Source organism: Talpa europaea, assembly GCF_964194135.1.
Source record: "Talpa europaea genome assembly, chromosome: 5".
In the NCBI taxonomy this organism is placed as follows: Eukaryota; Metazoa; Chordata; class Mammalia; order Eulipotyphla; family Talpidae; genus Talpa; species Talpa europaea.
Genome location: NC_140071.1, coordinates 46250788 through 46277063, shown reverse-complemented (window position 1 = coordinate 46277063; position 26276 = coordinate 46250788). Strand labels below are relative to the sequence as shown.

General features: G+C 40.2%; 1 protein-coding gene across 1 annotated transcript in view; it reads right to left on the bottom strand.

The window, feature by feature from the left end:
- ARSB (arylsulfatase B) overlaps positions 1-26276 on the bottom strand; it is a gene marked incomplete at both ends in the record, with an annotated part of 150978 nt that overhangs the window by 27931 nt on the left and 96771 nt on the right. The gene's annotated exons all lie outside the window — the stretch shown is intronic.

Here is a 26276-nt window from a genome sequence, read left to right as displayed (position 1 = left end):
ATGAACACAAGAATTGAGGTGATCAATGAAATTACCTTATTTCTACTTTCTTTCCCATATAGTTTTTTTTAAAACAAAAAACAAAAAACAAAATTCTTGGGGGTCTCCCTGGTAGTGCAAGGGGTTAAGTCTCAGCACCATGAAGCTATCCACAGCCACTGCAGCATAAGTTCAATCCCTAATTGGGGAGCTAACCCACTTGGCGCAGCAAATCTCTCCTGTCTTGCTTGCTGCTCCCCTCAGCAGTGTATTTCAGCAGATCTACTTGTTCTGCTCCCCACTCTGTCTCTGGTGAATCCTCTCACCCACCCACCCTCCCCTCACCTCTGGCCTGCACCCCAGCTCTTGTATGCAAAAATAAATAAATATTAAAAAAAACTCTTATAATGAAAAAATTTAAGCATACATAAAAGTAGACCAAAGAGCACAAGGTCTCCCATACTCACCCCCAACAATTTTCCACTTGTAGCCCATATTCTTCTATCATTATCTGCCTTTCTCCCTTGTCCCCCAGCATCATTTCAAATTAAATACCAGCCATCATAATATTTCATCTGTAATATTTCAGTACATATCTATAAAAGAACAAATTTCTTTTCAAAAACCATAATTACAATATTGTTGTCACATTAGTAGAGATTTAATGAGCAAAGATTAAAAATGTTTTCTAGAATTTTAACAATAATTTTCTAGTAACTTTACATATTTATGTTACGGTCTGAATGTTTATCCATCCCCCTCCCGCTACACCCACTTGCCCTCCCCAGCAAATTCCTATGTTGAAATCCTAATCCTTAGGGATGATGGCTTTGCAGTGGGAAGAGGATGAGCATATGAGGGTGGACCTCACATCAAAGGATTAGTGTCTTATAAAAGAGACTTCAGACAGCTCCCTTCCCTTCCTCCACATGAGGACATAGTGAGAAGATACTGGTTATGAACTGGGAAGAGGATCCTCCCCAGGTCAATACTCTGCAGGCTCCTTGATCTTGGACTTCCAGCTTCCAGAACTGGAAGAAATAGATTTCTGCTGTCTATCAGCTACTGAGACTGTAGTATGTTGTTAGAGCAGCCCAAACAGATAAAGGGATAGTGTTCCAATACCTTGGTGTTCCAATGCCTGATTATCCATAGGTTTTTAAGACCCTTTTCTGCCGAGGTCTGCATTAGCTCCTGGGAGAATGGAAAGACACCATCCACATGCACATAGCTGGCTTGAGACAGCCCAGTCCACTCACAGGGCACATCCTGTACTGGGTGGAGTGAGATTTGTTTCATGTTGCATTTTACCTCCCAGCACAGAGAAGCACTCCCATTAAAGCATTTCCCTGATTTCCGGAGCCACAGGAGCTTCAGAAAAGCCAAATACTTTTGATACTTTTGAAGGCCTCAAGGGACCCATCTCACGCCCAGCGAGCAGGGCAGCTCAGTACTCAGCACTGGCTGATGTCAACATTTGCATGTCACTGGAGGGAGCCAGGATGGCGCCTGTGGCCCTCTGCTCGAGGCTAACATTTCTGTTGGATGTGGAGTGAGGTGGGGCAGCATAACAAAAAGCATCAGTAAATGGTAGCTATTCCACTTGCCCTGCTTCTGATTTTCTCAACTAGTCAGGGCTTAAATGTGAATAAGTGCTAAAGGCATCCCTCTTAGTAACAGATGTGCAGTACAGACATGTATTCCAAGCACTGTGCTGGGAGCATACAAAGATGCACGGACAGATGTCCACGTCTCTGTCTTTGACATGACTGGAAACTAACAAAGAATATGCATGGATAAGCTCGTCATAATGGGCTAGAGGTGCATCTGAATGCTGAATGAGCACTGAGGAAGGAGTAACTAGTAATTAACTCTGCCAGGAGGGACGGTGATGATGCTGGGTGGGAAGGCATTACCAAGGAACGTCTCATTTGAAGTGGATCTTGAAGGTTTAGACAGATTGTACTAGGCAGGGAAGGCAATCAAGGAGGAAGGAACAGCATAAGGGAAGCCTGGAGGCAGGAAAGCAAGTGGCATACTTGGAGAACAGGTTGACAAAAGCATTGATGAACATGAGAACAGGGGGGGAGTAGGAGGCAAATGGAGCCAGATCACTTGGCTCAGCCTAGCCTGAGCAGCGCCTCTGCAGTGTGCACTTGTGCCCAGTCCTACCTTGGAGCAGGCACTGGGCATTCCTGAGTGGTGCTAAGCAGCAAGACTTGTGGAGAGGTCGTCAGGCCCGTCCCCAGCCAGCAGCTCTGTCAGCATCTGGTGTAGACCTTTCTGCACATGTCAGGGGTGACACTCCTAAGTTTATACCAAGGGCTGGTCCATGGAGGAGCTGAAGAGTGACTAGAACTTGTTTGGGGAGAAGAGTGGGTGCTGTCAGATGCTGACTCAGCATCCAGAGCTGGCAGCACTTGTTGCTGTTCAGTTGGAGCTGGGAGAATCATGCTGCCATCAGGCTCTGGTAGCCTCAGCCCAGGACCAGGCCTGTAACCAGCCAGGGGCAACTCTAGCGGTTTGGGACATGGCATTTGGCCACACTGGCTGCCTGCGTTTTCACCCTGTACTCCTGCTCACACAATCACACCCTGGCAATCTGTCCAATAGACTGGAGCCTGCCTTGCCCTCCCCACAGCAGCCTGCAGGCCTGGCCCTGAGCCCTACCCTGCTGACACACTTCATAAGCCACCTGGCCTTCTGGTTCTTGCTGTTGCTGGGACTCCAGTCTCACAGAGAAATGGTGGCAAAAGGTGCAGATTCTACACAGGCCCACCTCTGAACCCTCCCTGTCAAACTTGACCTGGTAGCCCAGGCTGGTGAGCACCCCAGTGGGCCTCTTGATCTGGCAGAGAGTGCCCCATCTGCTGTCTCAGGAGAAAAGGCATTGTCCCTCAACATTCTTAGCAAACTCTGCTCTCTTATCTCTATTCACTTCTCCAACTTGCTGTGACCTGCAGGCCTCACTGCCCCCTCAGATCTCCAAGCCAAGGTGAATGTTCGTGTCTTTTCTTCAAGTGCTCAGAGTAGGAGTGTCCAGACACAGAGCCTACTACTCAGGGAGCCTGGGCAGGAGGGGAGAGAAGAATAGGCAAGATTGAATTTATATCCCAAACTAGCTGTCTGACGTCTAGTACCACAGGTACAAGTTTTCAGGGGAGAGGTAAGTTGTGAAAAGACAGGTAGAAGCAGCACAGAGAAATTCTTGCTTTTGAGTGGAAAAATGAAGCTGGTGCCTGGGAGTTATTTGGAAAGAGATTGGCTTTAGTATTTGGAAACCTGCATTCCACTTCAGAGAGCAGACCAGATTCCTGCCAACCATCAGGTTGGCAGAGAGGTAGCTTATGTCTACCCCTAATTTTCTGGGGTCACACAACACAGTCCTTATCCTAGACACCAACAGAGCTGCACCTGCATCACCAAACTGTAATTAACATCAAATAGCTTTGGAGCTTTTAGTTAGGATTTGTTTTTAGAAAATACAAAGCTTTCCTTTTGCCAACAGTGAACACTGCCAGGGACTGGGTTAGTTAAACATCTTCAACCAGGATCTTTAGTTGGCAGTCCCAAGCTCTGGGAGTTTCAGGAACTCTCAACCACTGACTCCTATGTTCAGCTGTATCAGAAAATGATTGTGGTTGATATCCTCCCAAGCTCCAAGGCTAAGAAGATCTGACCTAGTGTAGTTAACACAGTTAAACTTCTGGGTATACAGAAAGTTTTACACCACATTGTAATGACTTAGCAATACAAGAAAAGTTGGGTCAATTTCTGTGGAAAAGTCATGTTCTAAAGTGTTATATTACATTTAAAAAATTGGGAAAGGTGTCTGGAGCTGTGGGTATGGCAAGTTGAGGGCTCCTTCCGTACTGGCGTAGTGAGCGCACATCTTTGACCTTCAGCACACAGCTTCCTGGTGATACTTTTGGTTCATCTGCCCAACCAGGCTGCACACTTTCGGAGGTGAGCACCCACATTCCTTGCTCACATTACTTAGCAGACTATAGTAATCTGTAATGTTTTTTGGTTAAGTAGTTAAGGGCATACACTGATGGGCTGCAATGTAGGAAGGATTAGTATTCTTTTGGTTAGTGGGTTCTATACTGGGAAGAGAAGCAGCTTCTCTCATTCCTTCCCCAAAAACCTAAATTTCATCAAGAGGATACATATAAACTAGCATTATAAACTAGTCAGGCCCTGAAATTCATCCTATGGGGGCCACTAAAGAGTTAATTCAGTTCTGATATAAGAATTATGAGGCAATACTATAAGGATTACACACAATGGATTTATAGCACAATAAGTTTTTTTTTAAAGGACAAAAGTAGTGACTGGGGATGTTTCAGATGAAGAAATAACCATGTTAACCTCACTGCTTTTTAAACATTTGCATCTGTGAATTGCAGAGGCTCAACATAAAGCAGATTGCCTATATCCACTGAAAGCTATTCTGGCATGAGAAATTTCTCCTGCATAAAGCAAAACAGATGTGTGAGAGGGAAAAGCAAACTCTCTTATGGGTGTATCAACATTCAGAATTATATAGTTATCTCAGGAACCATAGATTGTGTGAAGCAATGAATTTAGAATCGTGACCATACTGTGTCTCTAAAATCTTGATAGAAAAAGCAGAAGCTTTAGTATCTGAAAAATACTAATCATTAATGCAGATGCAATAGTATATTCATATTTCATCCACATTTCTTTTAACTGGAGGGAGATCTGCCAATTGAACTAAACTTGCACCAGAGATTAAATATCCAGAATTTTCAGCCTTGTGTTGCCTGGAACACATGAGTTCAGATCTGCTTGACTGTTTAAGTAATTAGAAAAACAGCCACACACTTATCAGCAAGGAAGAGCACATGTGACTGTATGCACATATGCCTGCACATGGGGATCCACAAGCAAATCAACTTGGAAATAGGATAGGACTCAAAGGTGGCCCCTTGAGGTGTGGGTGAGTGTTCACAGAGCAGAAGTCAGGTGCTTGGCTACCTGCTAGGTGCTGAGACTTGCACAACAGAAGCACAAATCCGAATGCAGGCACTGACCTAGGAAGTACAGCATTGTACCCGGGGTGGGGTGGGGGGGCAGGCTCCAGGTCCGAAGAGAAGGAATTACATTGGGAGGAGAAGAGAGAGAGTAGGCCAACTTCTCAATGAATGCCCTAGCTGAAACCAGCTAGGAAAGCTGTTCAAGGGAACTTCAAATTTGATCGACATGTTAAAATGTGTAAGTGTTTGCTCGTGTATATATGCAATAGATTGGAAATGGTGATACAACAGTCAAGCTTGATCAGGTAGATATGAATGTTAAAATGATTAAAATAACCCCAAATACTTAATATAATCATATTGCAGAAACAAAGTCACAGGAACATTGTGTTCAAATACATACACACACATACATTATTGCAGCATTATATGCAGTTTAGAGGATTCAGCACTCTCCTGAATATAAGAAAAAATTGAATATAAGAAATAATTGTGAATATAACAAAAAATTGTGATAAAAATTACAAATTATGAGTATACATAGAAATAAGTAAATATATTTCCACTAATGTCTTTCTTCAGAGTTTCTATTTGAAGTTACACAGAATTTATCACTTAAAAAAAATCCTCAGTAGGGATCTGTGAAGCAGTACTACTCAAACCTTTACTTTTTTTTAAGATTTATTTATTCACGCATACAAGAATCGGGGTACAGGCCAGATGTGGGGGAGGGTGAGAGGATTCGCCAGAGACAGAGTGGGGAACAGAACAGGCAGATTGACTGAAATACACTGCTGAGGGGAGCAGGGGGCAAGACAGGAGAAGTCTGCCGCGCCGTGTGGGATTCTCTCCTGCCAGCTGGGATACAACCCACGCTGCAGAGGCTGCGGACAGCTTCACAGCGCTGTGCTCAACTGCCTGCGCCACCAGGGGAGGCCTCTCAAACCTCTACTTTTCTCACTTTGTATTTATTATTAGTATCAGCAAGAGATAGAGTTCCCTTTATTTTCTTCTGATTTTACTAAATATATTTTCTGAAATTGCATTCTGATATTTAAAATTGCTTGAGTGAAAAGAAAAACTTATAAAAAGCAAGCATCAAATACTCTAGTAAAAATACATAAATAGCAATCCATTTAAAAGACTGAGTTCCACAGACACACAGACCAATGGAATCAAATAGAAAATCCAGAAACAAACCCACAGATTTATGGTCTACTAATCTTTGACAAAGGAGCAAAGAATATGCATTGGAGCAAAGAAAGTTTGTTCAATAAATGGTGCTGGGAAAACTGGGTCGCTACATGCAAAAGAATGAAGCTTGACTACTACCTCACACCATACAGAAAAATCAACTCAAAATGGATTAAAGAACTAGACATAAGACCTGAAACCATAAAATACATAGAAGGAAATATAGGCGAAACACTCCATGATATGCACATCAAAGACATCTTTACAGACGCATCACCCAAAGCAGTGATAGTGAAGGCAAAGACAAACAGCTGGGACTACATCAAATTAAAGAGCTTCTGCACAGCAAAAGAGACAATAACAAAAACAAAGAGAAACCCCACTGATTGGGAGAACATTTTTGCACACAACACTAATGATAAAGGACTGATCACAAAAATCTGCAAAGAGCTGATGAGACTCAACAAAAACAAAGAAAATAATTCAGTCAAAATATGGGCAGAAGAGCTAAAAAGAAACTTCTCTGAAGAGGAAATGCAAATGGCCAACAGGCATATGAAAAACTGTTCAACATCACTTGTCATCAGGAAAATGCAAATCAAAACTACAATGAGATACCATCTTACACCAGTGAGAATGGCACATATTAAAAAAACTAGCAATGACAAATGTTGGCGAGGATGTGGAGAAAAAGGAACTCTCCTGTACTGCTGGTGGGAGTGCACATTGGTCCAACCACTATGGAGAGCGTGTGGAGATTCCCCAGCCTACTAAAGATAGAGCTTCCATATGATCCAGCAATTCCACTCCTAGGTATTTACCCAAAGGACACAGAAACATTAATTCCAAAGGGCACCTGCACCCCTATGTTTATAGCAGCACTATTTACAATAGCTAAGCTTTGGAAACAACCCAAATGCCCAAAAATAGATGACTGGATCAAGAAGATGTAGTACATATACACCATGGAATATTACTCAGCATTCAAAAAAGGTAAACACATGCAATTTGTAGCAACATGGATGGAGCTGGAAGGGATCATGCTTAGCGAAATAAGCCAGAAAGAAAAAGAAAAATACCAGATGGGCTCACTCATAGCAGGAATCTAGAAAACTTAAATAAGGGACCAGGAAAAATAATAACTATAAGAAAGAAAATATCAAAATCAACAAACAACTATGAACCAGAGACACTCTATGGGGGTGGGGGGAAGGGAAAGGAGGGCTTGGGGTCAAAATAAGGGGGTTGTAATTGTATGGGGAATATAAAAATAAAATTTAAATAAAAAAATTCAATCAGTGATTGAATTAAAAAAATAAAAAAAAAGACTGAGTTCCAAATATGGATTCCATGAATAATCAAAGGTTCCATATTACGAAAGGTTGATAGAGTATTTTCACATTTAATTTTGTGACTACTTCCTCTATTTCACTGATTGGCAGTGATGCCTGAGATGACTGTAGGCCCTGCATTTCTAAAGGAAAATATACAGAGCAAAAAAGTATGCTGGAAAGGAAAATATTCATTGCTAGTGAAAGGCACTGGCATCTGAATTTAATAATAAGATGCCATTTGGAGTCTATATAGTTTTTCAACAGTATAGACACTTAAACAAATCAGGCTGAAATTATACATAACTCAGCAAATACATTTCAACTATGATTAATCTCCTTTTACATGTACATGCGCAATCTCTTATGAACTATTCTAAAAAGCAACCCTATAAGGAAAAAGAACAAGACTGTGGTTCAAGAGGGATCCTTGAAGAAGCAATAAAGAGATTCCAATTCTTCCTTCCTCTAAGTTGCTCTGAGCTGTCACTGCACAAGACTACTGTGTTTTTATTCATATATTTCCCCCATATGAAATGCCTTCTCCCCTCTTTTAATGGCCTAGCTGAAAATCCAATCTCCTTTCTGAAATCTTCTGAGAACTCTATTTAGAAATATTCTTCCTCTCCTACATAGTATCTCATCTGTTCCCTCCATCCTCGCCCCTCCCACCCCAGTATACTGAGGAGTAACTGACATACATCACTGGATAGGTTGAAAGGCATATAATATGACAGTTCAAGTCACATATATTGTGAAAGGATTACAGTAGGTTCAGCTATATTCATCTCTCATCCATTCTTTCTCTAGTACTGTTTAGCTCTTTATCATCCACTGTTGCATATTGTTAATCTTGAAATGTGTCTACATTTTGTTTTCCTAACTCATTTATATGCCCTTTTAAGGACAAGGAACTATGGGTTATTTGAACTCTGAGTCATACTCTTTCCATTCTCATAGGAACCTATCTCACAGTGTTGTCCTTGCATCATTAGAGCTGCCCAGGTGTTTGATGAAAATAGAGCTTCAGTGATCCTGTACTCTAAAGGCTGAAGACTACTTTACACAAGAACCAGCGAGTGCTATGAACATAATCAGTACCAAAAAGTATTTGTTGAAAATATAAAGGCACACAAATTTAAAAGCTCCAAACTAAACCAAAACAATAAATATAAACCAAACAAAAAACAAATGAAAGGTGTGAGCCTTATTTAATCTTATGTTCATAAATTTAATCACAACCTAGTTATCTTCTTATGAAGCTGACCATACATGAAGTGTTATTCTAAAGAGAATCTGTATTTTCCAGTCTCACGATTATGGACTAGGGTAAACGACCTCCCATAGGCTCTAAGCAAGAGTCATGACGACTATTATTGTTGCCCTTGTTCACTGACCCATTTAACCAACTGCTTCAATCTCTCCCTTATTTGTGCTCCTCTCTCTAACCCCAAATATCTGTCAAATCTTCCTATCTGCTTTGTGACTACTGAGGCTTGTATTTTATAATAAAAGGCTCTATGCTTGAAGTCACTTGGACATTAGCATAAGTGACTGGAAATACAAAGACAGTCTACAGAACATCTGAGGTCAGATCTGGAGTAACCAGTGGGTGTGCCTTAAGGAATCAGATAATAGCACTTTGACCAGTGGGTGAGCCTTTAAGAATTAGGTAACAGGACTTGTAGAAAATGAACTTGAACAGAAATGAGTCAAATTAAGATCCCTGCCATAAAACTAGGGCTGCTCAGACCTGACATTTGGAATTAAGACACTCACAATCCTGGATCCTTCCATTGAGACCAAGACAAATAGCTGAGAGAAAAGCTCCCATATCTAAGGCTTGGGGCCTTACCTAAACTACATGGTGCTCTACAATTTAGCTCTCTTGACATTTCAGTCTGCTTTTCAGAAATCTTACTTTCCTTGTGGTTAAATTGAAAGAGCCCATCAAACAAAGCTGCTCTTATTTCTAAGAGAGAAGGAAAATGACTTCCAAAGGCCTTGCTTGATCCCCATATCATACCTAATCCCCCCCTCTCCTCAAGCCACTCTGTTCAGTTCTCTTGCTGGGGCTAACTTTATTCTGCTTTGCACTGTAAGAGGCTTTGTCCCTACCCTGAAGCTCCCTCCAGCTTCTTGGGGGCAGAGGCCCAATCCGTTTATCTTTATGTCTCCCCAGGGCCTGCACAGTAAGTCCTCAGTACATGTTTAAGGAACTTAGTCTGGGCAGTGAGTTGGATTTAGAGTTATGATTTCTTTTGCTATCAGGTTTCAGGTAGGGGTTCAAAGTCCCTTGATCCAAGAAAACAGGGCCAGGTGGCAGTTTCACTTGGTCCACTCCTGGAAGTGATGACCCCACAATCCTAGGGGGAGGGAAGGAAGTTCCAGAGACAAAGAGAGCCCCACCCCTCAGCCAGCAGCAAGCAAACTCCCTTCTCTAATTTGATCTTCCCTCTGCCTTGGCAAAGACTAAGTGCATTCCCTAAAGAGCATATGTGAAACAATGCAGTTGCTGTTTCAAACAACATCCAAAAAAGGAGTGGTGGTGGGGAACATGTAAGGAAAGCATTTTTCTTGATTTTTTTTTTAAATGTATGTTGCAGGAGAAGTAGTCAAGAAGATAAAACACTTAGTAAATTACAAACCATGACGGAAAAACAATTTGTAGTGTTCTTTAAAATTTTTTTAATACTATATCTAATCATTTATCCAATCACTCAGCAAACTTTGCATCTACCCTGATGGGGTATGCTTCATTTTGTGTGATTTGTGAATGTGATGGTTTTCTAGACCAGAGAGTCTGCAGAGCGGAGACCTTCCAGGGTACGCCTTCCTATACCCTAGGCCCGTCGCCTGGAGGACAGCAGGGGCTGAGGGCTCAGGGCTCAGGATATGGTGGAAAACCACCCACATGGATTGGAAAAGAGGCAACAAAGATAGAGAGCTAAGGGCCAAGAGCCCAAGCACTTCGAGAACGGGTGAAAAGCACTGACAAATGTCACAGATGGACCAAGTAAGCTCTTCCTGAAAAGAAAGCAGGGATTTGGAAATTAGGAGGCCACTGGAAACCTACAGGGTGTTTTGAAGAAGGCAGATTATATTTGGGAAAAATTCACTGATGGGCATAAACATTTATCCAAAAGTGCATTGTTACATGTCTAGAGAAATAAGGTAAGAACACTATGGCAGCAGTTAAAAAGATAAGAGCCATATGAGGCTTTCCCAACATTACTGACTTTCTCAGCATTACTGACTTTTTAGGTAGAAAATTTTTTCTCTGATGTGGGGCTATCCTGTGCATTATAAGATATTTAGTAACATCCCTGGCTTCTATCTGTAAGAAGCCAGTAGCATCCCCACCCAGGCTATGCTCACCAAAAATATCTCAAAAAATTGCAAAACTCCCCTAGGGGGCATTGAGAACCAACGATCTATACATACCGAGTGGAAAAGCTCTCAAATATAGGTTGCTGGGTGAAAAACACATAGGCAAAAGAGTACATATTATATGACAGTACCCAAGTGGCAAAGGTATTTTACACATCCACATGCACACCCACACACACACTCATAAACCCATATTATGCATCTACAGTGTTCTAGAAGAATAAAACTATTAGCAGCAGTCATCTCTAAGAGAGTGCCTGGGCATAGGGGTTATAGTGACTTTGCCTTTGTCCTGTTTGTGTTTTTTTTTTTTAACAAAGTGAAAATCTGTAGTTGGTGTTAAAATTATATAGTTTGTGAATGGATAGATATTGGAGCACATGAAAATTACTCCTTGGCAAAATGTAGAAATGAAGAGAAAGAGGTTTGAGAACGAGGCAGAATTAAAGGAAGGAATTTCTAGGATGTGGGAAAATTGTGCACTGCTAAATTCTGTCAAGTTACAACATTTTATGAAGCATTATGGGGGGGGGTATGAATAACTTGTAGAATGCTTCCACTTACTAGCTCAAGATTTCAATAATGCTTTGCCAGCAATGACTTCCCAACTATAGTTAAATATGCATGAAATGATAGAATTTCTCTTTCTGTTTTTCCACTGCATGTTTCTTTAATTTGTGTTCCTTTGGTGTGTGTACAGCTTTCTGTAACTAAAGTGCTGATGCCATAATAGAAACTGTTACTCTTCTGTGTTGGAAAGACCTGAGAATAAAAGCTGACTCTGACTTGTGCTTGGTCTGGCATGGCTGGGTATACTGCAGGCATGTATTTGTTTTTCATTAATTTGTTTGTCATTTTTCTCCATGATCTATGGAACATTTATTTCCCCTGAAGCAAAAGGATCTGAAATGTCAGAGGTTTCTCTTGGTTCTGCTGGGGTAATGAATTGTTGAGAAAAAGAAATTTTTCTTATATGCTATTTGATTGTGGAAGGAGACATTTTGTGACCTTTTGTTATTTTACAGTGATAATGAATTTCCTGACAAATGTGGAAACTTTGGACTTTTTTATTAAAATAATAAGGTTTGAGGAATAACTTTGACCTAGACCTTTGTAGAATTAATCAAATACAGATTTTGGAGAAATTGATGAGTTTGGTCTTTACTGAGACATTCTAATTTATTCTTGTCACCAAGGCAGTACACAGATCTATACCACATAAAACATTAAAGAATTAACTACAGACCCAGGTCCCTGAACAGAGATTTAGACATACTGGGTGGGAGGAGGTCTAGGCTCAGGGTCTTTCAGTCTTATTCTAGTGCTGCTTTTTTCCTTTTACTTTGTTTTTTTTTTCCCTTTTATTTCCCCTTTAAATTGTAGAACTAATAAATTTTTAGCAAATCTGGCTTATGGTGAACAGAATGAAAAAAAATAATAAAAATCATCCATAATCACATTTTCCAAAGCTAATAAGGCCATTATAACATTTTGGCCTAGTCTTCCAAATCATGTTTGGATGTCTTTTTTTTTTAATTTTTATACAACTGAGATGATGCTGAACATGAAATTGTATATTTTGTGTTTTTACTCTTAAATATTGCAGATGTTTTGTGTTTAAACACTTTAAACACTTTAAAGGAGAACTATAGTGGAGTCCTCTTAAGACATCCCAAACAAAGGCACCAATTCATAAGGAAAATAAAGCTTTTCTTTGCACTATTCTAGGAACATCAAACTTTACCATTTTCCTCTAAACGAGGGAAGTAACTAACTCCGTTACAGAGCCCAGAGTCTCTGAAATCGTAGACATTTTATGCTATTGTTTGTGAAAGATGAGAAGAGGAAACACGCTTGCTGGTCCAGGAGGCGGGTCGAAGCCCTTGCGTGGCACTGGCTGCATGAGGACGCACTGCGTCTGCTGGAATCGGTGGCACTAGGTCTCTGTCACTGACCAGCAGGTGTCCAGTAACTTCTCTGACCAGGCAGATGCATGCATGGAAGTAAAAAGCCACACTAGAGCAACCCCTCAGCCAGCTACACAGGCACGAGCATGGGGAATTTTCCTCCTTTCCACACAGAAGTAGTGCAGTTTTCACCTCGTCTCTCCACTTATTCTCTCCAGGGCCCCATCCCCAATACTCTGCAAGGTCAGAGGACGTGCCTGAAAGGAGTCAGAACCCACAGCCCAGGCAGGTCTCAAAGAGAATTTGGGTAGCAGAAGCCAGCTACCTCATTTTTGAACAGGGACCCACCTCCTGGGTGGTAGATGTTCAGTTCACTGCCATTTTGGGAGGAAACTTGGACTTTCTTTCTGAATGCTGACAGAATGAGAACATTAGGAAGCAAAGAAAAAAAGGAATAAGCTTCTGAGATGAGTTCTAAAATCGTCCTGACTTGTTGGTTTGAGTACATTTTGAATTTTTTCATCAAACACCAGATTACTTTAGGATCGGAAAACAACTTGGCATTTGGACAATGAGAAGAGAATGTAAACTACTGTCTACCTAGACTAAATGGAAACTCAGTGGGAATTAGAAACACATAAAACAGTTCTGAAATTTAAGGTCTTGTCTCTGTCTGTAACTGCATATGTCACAAAAAATATTTAGTCTTAAATACTTGTGCATATATTTTAAATTATAAGTTTAAATTTTAAATTATATTTTATTTTAAATTATTTTAAAATATTTTAAATTATAAGTTTAAATTATAAGTTTGGAGCTTCAGATTTGGTCGAAAATCCTTCCTAGACCAGCACTGACTACTAAAAGAGCCAGGAGCCCTGGCACCACCAGGGAACTTGCTAAAAATTCTGTAGGCAGGTCCCAGCCCAGCTCAACCAATGAGGGGATGGAGAAGCTCAGGAAGAGTGTGCAGCACTGCCTTCTAGGAAGGTGACAGACCAGACCTGCAAGGTGCAGGTGTTTTCACCTGCTGATCATACTGGGCTCAGAGGAGATGTAGGCAAGTTGTTAGTGCTGCTCACAGCCGCGTTTTCCTTTCCCACGAAGAGCCCAATTTTTCTACTGTTAACTCTTCATCATAACCTCATTGATGGTGTGAATCTGCCCCTGGCTGCTGACAAGGATGCTCAGGTAACGGCTTGTGTTTTCTGAAGCAGGGAAGCAATGCCAAGATTATAATCCTCTTGATTTGGGATCAGGTTAAGGTAGAAAAAAAGAGGATAGTTGTTCTGAAAGTATCTCACAGGCTGCAGTGCTACATCTCGAGTGTATCTTTCTCTCACTCACTTCTAGAAATAAAGCAACCCATGGGCAATTGAAGTTTCCAGGAGTGTTCACAAGCAAGCACAGGTCAGGAGTGTGTTTGGTTTAGCAGTGAGGGGAATTTAAACTCAACCCAGTTGGTTTTTAATTCAACTTAATCACCAAAACTGGATGAAGTGCCATGACTTATCTAAAAGAAAGCAGATAAGAGAAGAACTGATGTCATCTTTGGAGCTGCCAAACCATCAACAATTTGGAAATTGATTTTTTGAAAGGAAAGATGTACAATTATAAAAAAAAACAAACAAGTAGTTCTCAGATTTGCTTACATGCTCTTCCAAGTGTCTGGTGATTTATGTACATCTCTTTCCATTCTTTTCTAATTTGGTTTGCACTCAATATTTTTCATTTTTAAAGAATGTGTATTCATTTGAACTCAACACAGGATAAATGCTGCTCTTTATAATTCATGGGAAGATTAAGAAAAATATAACCACACACAAATTTGAAAATATGGTTGAAATTAGAACAAGGGAAAGAGACTTTTTTTGTTTCTAACATTAAAAAATTTCAAACACAAGTTGTTTATAGTTAGAAATCAAGCACTATATTCTAACATGTCCACAAAATAACCCAAATCCAGTCTTCAACTTTTAAAATGAAATATATGTGTGTGTGTGTATACACATATATTACAAATAATCCTTGCATCTCGGGCAAAAGACTATAAGGAAGGGTGATACTTGAGCTTTTCTCTCTTTCTACTTTTATTATGTTCTCTTTTGAGAAAGGAACTAGTAATCACATAAGGACCAAATTATTTTCTGGAAAATGTTTTTATAATGATATAAAAAGTCTGAAATAAATTTTTGCAAGTAGTCAAAATAACTGTGACTTTCTGTCACTATAAATTTATATTTATGTCAGACTCATAAATATTTGTCAGACTCAAGTAAACCTGAACCTCTTGAACTTCCACCAATTAAGCTAACCTGTATCTTACTTTATGAACAAAGATTAGCTTTTACAAATCAAGTACCTCTGACATCTAATTTCTTTTGTAAAGATAAACATGAAAAACAAGCCTAGCCTCAATAGTAGTCAGACTTCCAAATCTAAATACTATATTAGATTGGCAAATTTTTTTTTAAAAAAAATGCTAATATACCCTATAGTTAAGATTCCAAAAAATACACGCTCTCACATAGTGATGGTAGTACTATCAATTTACACAATATTTCACGGAAGAAATTGGGTCATGTACATCAAAGGATCTTCAAAATGCTCAAATCTTTGGACTAAGAATATCACTTTTAGACATTATTCTCTAATGTCTAAATAATGGAAGGTCTTTGCAGCTTTACTTATATTAACGAAAACTTAAAAATATCATAACAAATGTAAAAAGAGTGTAATGGTTAAGTATTTCCACATGTTAGAATGGAAGATCCACATCATAGGATGCAATGCCATGCATCCATTAATACAATTGCTACACAAAAAATGTGTTTTGTATTTGATTCTCCTAACAAATCTTTGATTGTTACACAAAAATTTTAAAGGTGAAAAGTTCTACACCTAATTATGCTAAAAAAATCAATGAACTAATTTATATAATATGATTCAGATTTTATTACAATATGTGTGTATGACATACGACTCACTGACACCAGTGAGTGGAGAGGAGAGAGAAAGATAGAATAGAAAAAGCACTAGCATATTAACAATATTTATTTGGGGGGTGTTAGGACAGAGGGATTAGGGTGAGTTTTTACCTCTATCTCTGAACTTTTCTGTGTTTCTCAAAATTTCTAAAATAGAAAAACTCTTCCATGTATTACTTGTGTAAAAAAACAAACTTCCCATTGTATACAGGATCAAGTCTAAGCCCCTTAGTCTGACATTCTACACTTATTTATCTTTCCCATCTTCTGTCTTTGCCTTTCCTTTTTCCCTGAAAGGCTTTCTTTTTCACATACACCCTTTTACTCACACATGTCAGTGTCCAGGGAGTGTCTTTTCCACCTTGGTAATTCTTTCTTTCAAGTTCAAAGCCAGGCTCCCTTCCCTACATGAACTAGCCTGTATGATTTGGCCTCCCTCCTCGCAGAGTAGTTCTCTCTCCAACTCTAAGGAAATGAAATGCCATGGATCAAGTATAACCTGCAACATCTTCCTCTGCTGTGTTGAACTGTTGTTTGATTTTCTTTTAACTTTCTGTATGCTTTTTCTTTTCTCTCCCAGTAGATTAGAAGCAACCCTTTGCACTTTTCATAAAGCCTACTTCAACAAAGCGGGTGTCTGTGGTAGAAAAAATAACGGCCTCCCAAGGTGTCTTATGACCTAATCCCCCAAACAATAAATACATGAAATTATGTAGCACAGGGGAATGAAGGTTACAGATCAGCTGACCTTAAAATAAGGAGATTATCTGGATTATTGATGTGGACCTAATATAATAGTAAGAGTCCTTAGCAAGTAGAGGAGATGGAAGGTCAGAGTTGGAGAAGTGATGAGGGAAGCAGAGCTGGGGCAATGTGCTATGAAAAGGACTCAACCCCACACTGCTGCCTCCAAATATAGGGGCCCCTGGCCAAACAACGAAGGCAGCCTTTACAGGATCCAGCCTCCAGAGGCTCTTCTTCCCAGAGCCTGAGGAAAGCCTCCAAACCAACACCCTGGATTTTTGTCCAGTGAGAGCCATGTCAGACTTTTAACCTAGAGATTGTAAGATAAATATTGTTGTTTTAAATTATTAAATTTATGGTAATTTATTCCATCACTAACAGAAAATATTAAATATTATTTTCTTTCATCTGCAGTAAAATCAAGAAAGATAAAACCAAAGTTATTAACTAACAGGTACATTTAAAACTACACTTTTTGAGGATGTCTGTCTGTCCTAATCACCCCCAGAACCTCTCACTGTTTATTTCTCGTTATGCTAATATGTTCACTCTATATTGCCTGTCATTTGTTCCCACTTGATTTTATAATGTGTTAATATCATTTACTGAGTATATGTATTTTCCTTTGATTCAAAGGGCTCTTCAGAAGCTGGAGCTATGCATTTATTCCCTAGGTATTCCTGCCAGAGAAAACAGGCTTTAGTCTATCAATGCCTAATTACTAACATCTTATATTATGGGTCACTTAAGGCAGACCATGTACTCCATTTCCTATAGCTTACTTCTTGGAAATGTTTTCACAATTTTCATTCCAAAGAAGTGATAGAGGAGAAAAAAGGGATTAAGGAGGAAGAAGAATAAGACTAAAGCTCCTGATTCATTAAAAAAAAAAAGTTTTTCTTTTAATAATAGAGAAGCATTAAAGTATCAGGTTTTTAAAGAAGAATTTAAGGCGCCCTCATGTCAAGATTGTAAGCATTAATAATATACCTAAGGGTATATTCTGACTTACTCTTCAGTGTCTTAAGCAATGTTATAAATGTGTTTTCTGTGGAAAAAAAAATGTTTTATTTTAGCTTTATACATAGCACCGTAAAGGCCTAAAAAACATGACCAGATTAGTAAATATTTAGGAAGTGGATTTGTTTTACTTTAATTCTACTGGATATATACATGCCATAAAATTCAGTGAAGTTTTATGACTTTCTAGAATTTCATTGTTAATTATTTCAAGAAATTGGTATATATTTCTCTTTAGAGATTAAAAGATTGCAGAATTGATGTAGGAAGATGTCTCATTTGGGAGAGAAAGGGTGGAGTCTGGACATCCCCAAGTGTTGAATAGCCCTGGGTATGAAGAAGTCTCCTGTACAGAGGATGGGATGGGCCCAGCTGGATCTGAACAGGGCTAACTGGAGGGTAGTCTACGTTTGTGCTGAGTATCAAAATCAGCATAGACCTTTTAATCAACTAGAATTACCAGGCTACTCTTGCAAGTCTTGGCTACAATTTCTAGGCTCTAACAGAATTAAAGAAAAATAAGCAAATAAATAAGTGGTCAATTAATAATCCTGGAATAGTAGTGGGGGGAAATAAAAGACGATGTGTAATAGGGCCCTGGGCAACCAACCACATGGCGTGGGCAGAAGGGAGTTCGGTGAGGGAGCTGACCTTGGCCACATGCCCTTCTCCCAGAGGCAGGACCAGCCTGAGCCCTTCAAGTCAGCTTCTGTTATCTGGCCCTGAGAAACCGTAAAAAAGGTGCTTACCCTGATTTCTCCCAACATAAAATTGGGGCACGGGGATTTGCCATCCTATGTAGGCTGGGTCTGTGGTGAGGATTAATTAGTGTTTTTAAAATGCTGTGGGTTTAGTTCGGTTTATTTATTTTTTCAGGATGAAAGCCAGTAATGCCAGCACCAAGTGTTAACAGAGAGGGCTTGATGTGTGTTACTTGAGATGCACTGTGTGAGTGGGTGGATGGGATATGAGGCTTGCGGGACTGCCTCTGGCATCAAAAAGGCCACATTTCCAAACATGCTTTAGCACTCCCCAAAGTGAAGGAGGCAGAATAAGAGCCACTGAAAATTAAAAAGGAGAAAAGTTATCTGTGTTTAGACTCTCTGATTGAGGGCATGTAACAACCCACACCAAGGAAAATTTGACGAGCCACTAAAGACAAATATTGGCAGCTAGAGAAGATACAAAATTCTGCTAGTTTTGTGACAAGCTATAAAATGAGCTCTTATTTGATAAAGACAAAGAACTGTAACTTAGGCAGGCAGGGCATCGGGCTGACAGCCGAGGAGAACATCCGTCACACTAGCTTCTCTGACCCCATAGAGGTGGGCGCAGGGAGCAAGAACCTCAACCCTACTCACTAGAGCCCAATAGCTCTCCAGATACTATAGTTTTACAGGAACCTGATGAGCTGTTTTTAAAAATTAAATCTTATGCCTTTATTCCTGATTATGGAAATAATATATGTCCATTGCTAAAAAATTAAAAGTACATACATAAAGAAAAATGTTAAATACATAAAGTAAAAAGTACTGATACTCCTGTCCCAACCCCAACAGTTAGAATATAATTGCTATTAGCTGTTGTCTGGACATATTTATGGGAAATTGTTATACTTGTCCCTAATTTATAAGTGAGGAAGCAGATAATTCTAAAATTTATCCACAGGAAATCAAGCCTAGTTCTTTCTGACATCCCAGAACTCTGTGGATTACATTAAGCCCTATTGCTTAGTCCCACACTCTTGTCCCACCCTGTTACAAGGCACCAATAAGGTTTCCACAGCTAGCTATATAAACAAGCGGCTGTCATTCATAGAGTCAGATTACACGTCAAACCACAAAGCTAGTGTCACAATTAGACCCATTTTTCCAGCCTTATTTAAATGCATAATGCTCTGTCGATGTGCTGTTATGTGACATGACCGTAACTGAGATCTGGGTGTCTTTTTCCCATAAGTGTAGGACACAAAGCAAAGAGACCCCTGCAATCAGTAAGATGTAACTTATGTGTGAGGCCTGAATCTGGAGAACCCTGAGTCTCAGCTCTGTTATTTATTAGTTCTGTGAGATCCAGTGTGTCAGTGTCTCCATCTGGATTGGGAAAAGGGTGGACAAACTGATGACCACAAAGCTTCTTAGCCTCCAGGAACTCAGATATCCCACCTAATTCTTTATTCTACTCAAAATCTAATTTTGGACTGAATGACGGAAAGTTGGGTCTGTGCTGCTACTTTTCAAACATACCCAGAAAGAAATGAACATATTTTGAAAATAATATATGATAGTGCTCTTGCTAGATTTATTCTAATAAAATGATATTAGATGATAACCATCTTAAATGAATAATTTATTAGCATGCATTCTTTCAACACGTATAAATCACCAACATATAAGGCACTGAGCGAATGCTAGAGATGAAATCTTATCCCCTTTCTGACTCTGGATGAGGGAAAATACATGAGAAATTGCAATCTGGGGCATCAAGGACTGAGTATCCCAGGATGCTGTAGAGAAACTCAAGTTTAGAGGGGCAGGGGCAAAGGAGGACTTTGTGGAGGAGTAGGAATGTGAAGTGGCCCTAAAGGAGGGTCAGAGAAGTGGAGGAGGATAATGGTGACTGAAAGTGGCATTGCAGGGGCGCTGAGTGCCTGTTTCAGCTGAGTGACGGAGGCTGTGGAGGCAGGCTAAGGAGTCTGCACGTGGCTGTGGCCACCAGGCAGGCAAGTGAGAGGTGTTGTCCACACCCTCTTCTAGACCAGTTTCCAGCAAAACTTAAATCAACCTGATTTCAGTAATTACAACTGAGTCTCATACATCATGGGCAGTTGGTATCCACTGAATAAATAATCTTGGAAATGGCAACCTAGTGTTGGGAGTGTGGCTCTAAAAGGGAAACAGCTCCAAACATTCAAATCCAGATGACTCTTGGATCTTGAGCATAGTTCTGGCAATTTTACCACAGAAAATATGTATATGAGAGAGGAGAGGAAGGGAAGACTGTTCTTTTGCCCTGTAATCATGAGCAGAAATAACATCTCATTATAACCTTTATAGAGAAGAGGCCCTTTAAATGAAATAGTAACAAAGCTGTACAGAATCACTTTGAAGACTTGGCCTTTGGTGGTATAGAAAATGCTCACATCTGTCATTGGCCTTCATCTACAATCATGCAGAATACGAGTGCTCTAGATGTGTACACATGTGTATGCTAACAACTGGATTCACAGACTGCCAAGGTGAGCTGTGGTATTAGATGGGCTAGGGTCATTACCTCTGGCCAGCCCAGGTCATGGCTGAGGCGTGCAGGATGGGAATGTGTATTTTTTTCCCTCTGAGGCAAACTAAGGCCATTTGAAAGTATTTCTTACAGTCTGAGGCATGCTCGCTAGAACCTAGGAAACAGAGCTGGGTGCTGGAGCTCCTCAAATGATGCTGAGCTGAATTCACACCCACAGGATCTCAGGTATTACTTGCGATCATGGCAGCCCCGCCTCACTTGGATGTTTCCAGATTTCCCCTAAATAAGCTTTTCTGTGCCATCCTGATCCCTCAGATTCCTTCATAGAGGTTTCTTCCTCAGCCCATGCTATATTGTAGGAGAAAAACACCAAGTCTAGGTCAGCTGCCTAGAAAGAAATATCTCAAAGATATAGAGGAATACATTCTTAGGATCTATTCTTAGAAAAGGTAGGAGGGAGAGAAAAAGGTATTATTTGAACTGAGACCAAAACATGCCCAAGGTTACCTCAGAACAAAGAATGCAAAGACGAATAAAGTTTCTTCAAAGCACACAGGAAAGCAATTACAACCCACACATCTGACACTAGCCATGGTGGTGAGGGGAGGGAAGATAAAAGTGGAGCCAGATTTGAGACACTGAGAGGATCAGGGGCCAATGAAACAGTGAAAAAGGAACCTGTTAGCAGGAACCAGCATGAAGCACCGAACAACAAAAAGAGGAAGCTCTGGACTCAGAGGGAATGTCAGGTCAGGCGTGTCCAGAGGTAGGGTCTTTGTAAGCTATGTTTGCCCATTTAGCAGGTCTAGGGGAAAGGAGTGAAGAAGAGGCAAGAAAATCCCACCTCATCTCTTCTGTTGGGTGTTTATAATGCAGAAGAGTGGAGTGAGGCATTAAGCTGAATAAGTAGTTTCAAACATCTGTATATGATAATGTTAATTAAAATTAAGTAGTGACTTGGGTCTCCCCTGGTGGCGCAGCGGTTGAGTGCTGGGCTGCCCCCGGCGAGGGTCCCACATGGTGCGATAGACCTCTCCTGCCGCACCCACTGCTCCCCTCAGCAGTGTATTTTGTCGGTCTGCCTGTTCTATTCCCCGCTCTGTCTCTGGTGAATTCTCTCACCCTCCCACGCTTCTGACTGTACCCAGTGCTTGTATAAATAAATAAATAAATCTTTAAAAAAATTAAGCTGTGACTTGAGTTTATTAAGATATTTTTACTTAGGCACAAAAATATAAAATGCAGCTTCAGGAGTTAAGAGGAGAGGGTGAATTGTTGTCTTGAGATATTTTTAGGTTCAGGAAAGGCTGAGACAATATGACAATGATCTATTCATCATGCATTAATAAATATTTACTGAGAACTTACTATGATGGAAGACCCTGTGTTATGCTTTGGGGTATGGCAGCAAATTAGAAAGATTTAAAATGTGTATAGAAGGAACATACCTAAAGGCAATAAAGGCCATATATGACAAAGACATAGTTAACATCATATTTAATGGGGAGAAGCTGACAGCTTTTCCTCAAGATCAGGAATGAGAGAAGGCTGTCCACTCTCACCACTACTATTTAACATAGCATTGGAAGTCCTTGCCAAAGCAATTAGGGAAGAAATAAAAGGTATCTGGATTGGAAAGGAAGAAATAAAACTGTGACTTTATGCAGATGACATTATAATATATATAGAAAACATTAAAGACTATACCAAAAAATGTTTAAAATAATAAATAAATACAGTAATGTTGCAGGCTACAAAATAAATACATAAAAAATCAGTTGCATTTCTATAACAAAACAGTGAACTAGCAAAAAGAGAAATGATGAAAACAATACCACTATCACCTCAAAAAGAACAAAATACCTATGAATAAATTTAACCAAGAAAGTGAAGGACCTAAACACTGAAAACTATATGACACTATTGAAAGAAACTGAAGAGGACACAAAAAAATGGAAGATATTCCATGCTCAAGAGTTGGAAGAATCAATATTATCAAAATGGCCCTTTTCCCTAAAGCAATATACAGATTTAGTACAATCCTTAATAAGATCCCAATGCATTTTTCACAGAATTAGAACGAAAAAAATCCTAAAATTTGCATGCAGTCACAAAAGACCTTGAGAAACATAAACAAAAATCAAGTTATCATGCTCCCAGCCTTCATCACTGGATTACACGATTCTATTATTATTTGAATAATAAACTCACCAACAGTTGCCTCCCTCCCTCCCTTCCTGTAGCCATATTAATGGATGTGAACTATATAATTCTTTGAAACCTTTTTATGTTTTACAGCAGAATCTCCAGGTCTATGGCAGATCCTATGTCCTCTGGGGTGTATTTGTGTATACCATCCTTTGGGTTTTTACCATTAGTACCCTAGCCACAACCCATCAAGGGTATATGGCCAAGAAAAGATACCTAACTCCACCAATAGAAAAGGCTTATGGGTGGTGCCCTAAACTCTTAGACTAGAAGGGCATGGGATAGCTGCTAAAATCCAGAGGGGCTGGCCTCTGAAAGGACCTAGTGCTATTCAGAAGGCAGGGCTTCCCCAGAAACATCTACTGCTTATCCCTATAATTCATAATAGAGAAGAAACTGGTCCACAATCCCAGCAGACCCACTAGAGGAGAGAGAGCAGATGAAAAAGGGGGATAGAGGTTGTGTTGTTTTAGAACAGGGATCAGAAACATGGTCAGGATGCAGCAATAGCAAAATCACATAATAATTCAAGTTATAATGTACTTATAATGTTTCCAACATTTTGCACTTGTATTTGTCTATTTACAACCATGCTTCGCTACTTCTCTGTGTATTAATCTGTGTGCCATTTCTAGAAGGGTGAGAAAGGAGAGAAACTATGATAAGCAGTTTTCTTTTGAGGCCCTATTTATGTAGACACCCACAGAATGTTGATGCTGGAAGGGCCCCTAGAGCTCATTTCATTCAGTCTTCACACATGAGGACACTGATGAAATGGCTTTTGGAAAGGTGGAGTAGAACACCACCCTCTTCTCCCATAAAGATGAATAAATAATCAGGTAAGTGCTGGTGTTAGAAATCAAAGAAATGTTTCTGTGATAACAGTGGCTTTCTGGTTTTATTCCATGATGGTTTCTATGACATACTCATAGAACATTTTATGACTATGGTTTGCAGACCTGGTTATCCAATAAATACCCACAAATTAATCACACAGAGAAAGGAAACAAGTAGACCCCCAAAATGGCTCTCCTTTTTCCAACGTCTGCTGCACAGTGGACTGACATGAACACTAACCTGAGCAGGTGCTGCCCGTGTGTGAGCAGGAGGGTGGCACCTCACCACCTGCAGTCACACACAGGAGAGAATGCCCTGTCTTTGTGGACCAACAGTCAATGTGGTTCAGTGGCCATACTGTGGTCTCCCAAGATCTCACATCACATATAGGAATCAGAATAAGAGTCCCAAGCTGCCGGGAGAGAGCCAACAAGAAGTTTTGGAGTGGGCTTCAAGGATCAGGAAGGAGCACAGAAGCCAGAAGGTGCCACAAATTGTGCCACTGCTGCCACAAATTCAGGTGCACAGTGCCTGAATTTGTGGCAGCAGTAAAGATCTTAGTAAGTCCCTTTTTACTATGTAGGAAACTGACACTAAGAAAAGGGAAGGGAATTGCTCAAGACCTGATAGATTAAGGGTGGCAAAATTAAGACAATTCTCTTTTCTGACTTCTGTGCTTTTACTAACTTTTTACACCAGAGAAAACCCTTTGCTGGCGTGGCTATTTTCCTTGTGGGGCACTTTAGGGAAGGTGGAAAAGATCACAGCAGGTTAAACTGAGAACCCTGCAGCAAGCAGCACTGTGGCTGTGTTATATTGGAATATAGTTCTCATACCCACTTCTGATGCCAAGACAAAATACAGCTTAGTGAGTGAAGGGTGCTTAAGGCTTTTCACTTGTAGGTGGAACTTAGAGGATGAGGTCAGTTCATTTCTTTTATAATGTGGGCAACATATTCAGCATGTCCCTTTATGTTATATTGGGTTCTGTGGTGCATTAGATTATTCAAAAGTTTTAAAAACCACTCTTGCCTCCCCTCTATTCTGATCTAGCCACCCTTAGAGACTCTGACATGACTGACTCCTGGTCTCGTGAACCAGTTACAGACTGGAAAATATCATATCCTTTAGATGTGTTGGGACAGAGAAATGTTTAAGAACCAATGATATAGTAGCCCTTCTGTAACTAAGGGGATCTGTAACCCCCTGATATAGCTATCAACTCATTTCCTAGCACCTTCTAGAACAATCCATCTAGACCAATAGAGATACAAGGCAGCTGACATAAGTTTAAGATTTCTATTAGCCACATAAAAAAGAAATGAAATGAATATTAATAATATATTTAACTCAATATATCCAAATTATTTCCCATTCAACAATAAAAATATGCTATATTTTATATTTTCATTCTAAATCTTCAAAGTCTGGTGTGTATTTTATACTTACATTGTACCTCAATTTACAATTAGTGGTGTTTTAAATGCTCAATCACCACATACAGCCATTGGCTACCATCCTGGACATATTACTACCCTTACCACCTCTCACAGGTTCACCCAACAGCAAGTTCTCCATACGTTAGCGTTGCTGCCTGCTTTGGACCTTTCCCTTTTCAGGACTAGCGCTTCCACCTTGGTCCATCTTTACTCTCTTTCAAATGTCCATTCAGCCATCTGTTAATCATTATCGAGTGCCTACCAAGGGCTGGGCATTCGTGTTGACTGATGAGGATAAAAAGTAAGTAAGATCTAGACTACCATTTCCAAGAGCTGTTTCAGTTTAGTGGCAATGCAGGCACATACGGAGAATTTGGGGAGTGCAAGATAGAGACAGAACAAAGGGAAGGAGGAGTGGCTACTACTCCCAGGGCTTCTGGAAGGCTTTCACAGGGGCGCTATTTGTGGTGGGTTTTAAAGAGCAATGAACAGCTGTGGAGAGACAGATGCTTCTGGCATAGGAAACAGTGTATTTAAGAATATATATGAGGACATGCATGCTTGGAATAGCAAGTATCTAAAAGGGCAAGAAGATGGCAAGGAGGGCCTGGGGGGAGTAAGGCTGACTCGGTGAGCTGGCCTCAAACTCCCAGGGGCACACTGAAGACTACTGTAGGGTCACGCTCTGAGCAGGGAAATCTCATGACAGGTTGTAGCGCAGATTGGAGAGGAGAAAGGAGAGCCTGGACAAAGGGGGTAAGAGTATGTCTAGAATGGAGATGTGAGCAGCAAGTGAATGAGAGTACTATTTTATAAAAAGAGACTCAAGGTGAGCATTATGATGCAACCTGGGCAACATGCCTAATAATTAGAGTTTTCTAGGCACAGACTCACCATGCTAGGGACATTAGGAAACCAGGCGTGATTTTACACTAGACTGTTACAAAATGAGAGCACTAAATGACCTCTTTCCCTGAAGGAATCAGCAGGGCACTCTCTG